The following is a 3,529-nucleotide window of genomic DNA, read 5'->3' on the forward strand; positions in this document are numbered from 1 at the left end:
GGCACTATATTTTTATACCAAACACATATTCGATCATATTCTACCAAACACAAAATATATACATACATCACTATAAAGAAATATGACACCAATCTGAGTCGCCATCCAAAAATACCATGAATTAAATAACACTAACACTACACAAATATGTACCATGATACATACACAATCAATCAAAGTCAAACTAAAGCAATAAAACGACCAAGAAGTCAGAGAACATCGTTTTCGAGTGCTGCTGACCGTTTGAGCACGCTTTTTCTATGTATGTTCGTTCCATTTCGTCCATTCAATGCCACATATGATGCCCAGTGGCGGAGCTTAGTTCAGACAAGGGGGGTTATGGCTCTCCAAACTTTTTATAAGAAATTTAGTAGTACTTTTTTAAAAGATAAAAAATAGTTCAATTGACTTAAATACTTTACTATGACTTAAAGTATCTAATAAGTTCAATAAACAACACTCTCTCTATCTTTAAGTTCAAATATAAAAAATTAGATATTTTTTATTTATTTAATTTAATATTATTTTATATTTTATTATTTATTTAATTTAATTTTTTATATGATAAAAAATAATAGAATATTCAATAAGTATTAATATTATTGTATTTGTATAAATTGATAAAAAAAATTCAATAAATATTATAAATTTTAATATTTGTCCTTCTAATTTCTTCTTTTACATATTTTACAGGATATATATTCAAATTTTTATATAAAATAATAATGAAAAATCAAAAAATTGATACATTTTTTAAGAGGAAGGCTAATATTTAAGAAGGAGAACATATAACTTTTACAATATCAACATCTGTAGATAGTTCTTCTACTTTAATGAATCACGAAGAAAGTGAGATATAACCTTCAAAAGTTCAAAAAGTTACATCTGATGACTTTAACTTTAACTTTTTGGAATCAGATCTTCAAAAACGGCTTTAAATTTGGCAATATCACCCAAACCAGAGAGATGAGATTAGACGAGCTTATCTTAAATGGGATTCATATCAAAAATATTTTGACAATTATTTTCTATCTGGCCCCCCCAAAATTTTGTTTTAAGTTCCGCCACTGGATGCCCCTACTCTCATGCATATAAATATCCCCCCTCCTCCTGCCCAAGTCTTCACCAAAATCCCAAAGAACATAGTTAATAAGCTTGTTTGGGTGAACTTTTAAAAAAAATATCTTTTTTCGAATTATCTTTTTTTAAAAGATTTTATGGAAAAGTAAAAGTAATTTTATGTTTGGATATCTCATGCAAAAAGATTTTTTTATCTATCAATTATGTTTGGGTATAACAATATAAAAGTACTTTTTTGTTTATTTATTACATGAAAATCATCTTTTTTTTTAAGAGAAAAAGATCTTTTAAAAAAAGATGTAAATTATAGCTTCTCAAAAAAGATTTTTTTTTTTTTAATTTTTCTAGTGCTTTTACTTTTACTACTAGAAATTTGCCAAACACGTTATAAAATAAAAAAAGATCTTTTTCAATAAAAAAAGATCTTTTTTTTATCAAAATAATGGCGCCCAAACAAGCACTAAGCTTTGCTATCCCAAAGAACATAGCCAAGCTTTGCTATCCCAAAAAACACAGCTAAGAAAAGATGGTGTCTGCGGGTGACCTCCGCAAGGTTCAAAGGGCGCGCGGAAGGCCCTGCAACCGTATTAGAGATTGGCACAGCAAATTCACCAAACTGTATTGATCAAAGCACATATGCAAATTACTATTTTAGAATAACCAACAGCGAGCACATGACCGACCTCAAGAAAAAATTTCATTGCATTTGTATGTAATTTTATTAAGTGTTTTAGTTTTGTTTTATTTTAAATATTTATTAAAGAAAAATTCGTCGTTTTACATTTATATTAATTAATACGTAATAATTAACATATTTTATGATATATCATATTCACTGCTTAATATTAATGATAATAATAACTATTTAATGAAAAAAATATTTTTATAATTATAAATTTGGATAAACTATTAAAATAGCATCTGAAGATTCAAGTCACTACAAAAATAACTCAAAATAATAAAAATGATGATAAACAACTTTTATATTTGACAAATAACTTGGTAGATGTGAATTACATATTATTATTTTAGGTGAGAGAACATAGATCAAGAACAGACATATGTATTTAATGGAAGAAATACTGAAGGAGAATCCTAACATGTGCGCATACAAAGCACTGTCGTTGGATGCAAGGGAAGACATGATGATCAGGGAGGTACCAAGGTTTGGAAAAGAGGCTGCAACCAAGGCAATCAAGGAATGGGGCCAGCCAATGTCTAAGATCACACATTTGATCTTCTGCACCACCAGTGGCGTTGCATTGCCTGGCGTTGATTACGAACTCATTGTACTCTTAGGGCTCGACCCAAGCGTCAAGAGGTACATGATGTACCACCAAGGCTGCTTCGCTGGCGGCACTGTCCTTCGTTTGGCTAAGGACTTGGCTGAAAACAACAAGGATGCTCGTGTGCTTATTGTTTGCTCTGAAAATACTGCAGTCACTTTTCGTGGTCCTAGTGAGAGAGACATGGATAGTTTTGTAGGGCAAGCATTGTTTGCTGATGGAGCTGCTGCAATTATCATTGGTTCTGATCCTATTCCAGAGGTTGAGAATCCTATCTTTGAGATTGTTTCAACTGATCAACAACTTGTCCCTAACAACAATTAAACAAAATTATTCACATAGGCAGACCAATTACAATATGTTCACCCAAACAATGTCACATAGATGCATATGATGAATGCCTGTCCTATGGCTAATGAGCTCATCTGTCGGTTATACAGCCAATCTGACATGTCCTGGTAGCTGACTATTGGACAGTCCCCTGACGCGCATCCCCATGAGTCTATGCATAGCTTTTTCTCATATATATATCAAATCGCTCAATGGGGGTATCATTCCCGGGAATTTATAAGTGCCTGGTCACCCTTACGTCATAGGGTCAACAAAGTATCGAGTCTCAACCTAGAATACGTGGTGGCAAGCTACGGTACTTTACCCAAGGAAACTCGTATCTCAGATAATTCAAATAAATAAGCCATATGAATACTTCAATCATAATTCATCAATACATATCTCATTTCCACATTTATTCAAAAATCATACTTTAAAATCATTCTTCATCATCCTTCATTCAAATTCAATCATCATCATCCATCCCCCCATTCCGTTCATCAATAATCCCAACTCAAAACATAGTTCATTCTTTTCTAAATAAATCAAACTTGAAACATATAATGTTTAAAACCAAATCTTTTTAAATATTTACTTCAAACGAAACTCCCAATTTTTATAAAATTTCGACAGCATCTCCTCTAAAACTCGGCCTCTGCCACCCTTTTCGGGTCCCATCCAAACATTCCCATAACCCTTCTCAACCATTTCCAAATCTCAATAATTTTCCAAAATTCAACCAGTTTTAATATCAAATTATTTTCAAATCAAACCATTTCCGATAATAAATCTTTTTCAAAATCAAACCAGCTCGAATATTAAATCATTTATGA

At 31.5% G+C, this 3,529-nt stretch overlaps 1 pseudogene; it reads left to right on the top strand.

Annotated features, from left to right (window-relative positions):
• Nucleotides 1,546-2,690, top strand: LOC107636073 (annotated as a pseudogene).

Source organism: Arachis ipaensis, chromosome B04 (assembly GCF_000816755.2).
Source record: "Arachis ipaensis cultivar K30076 chromosome B04, Araip1.1, whole genome shotgun sequence".
Lineage (NCBI taxonomy): Eukaryota > Viridiplantae > Streptophyta > Magnoliopsida > Fabales > Fabaceae > Arachis > Arachis ipaensis.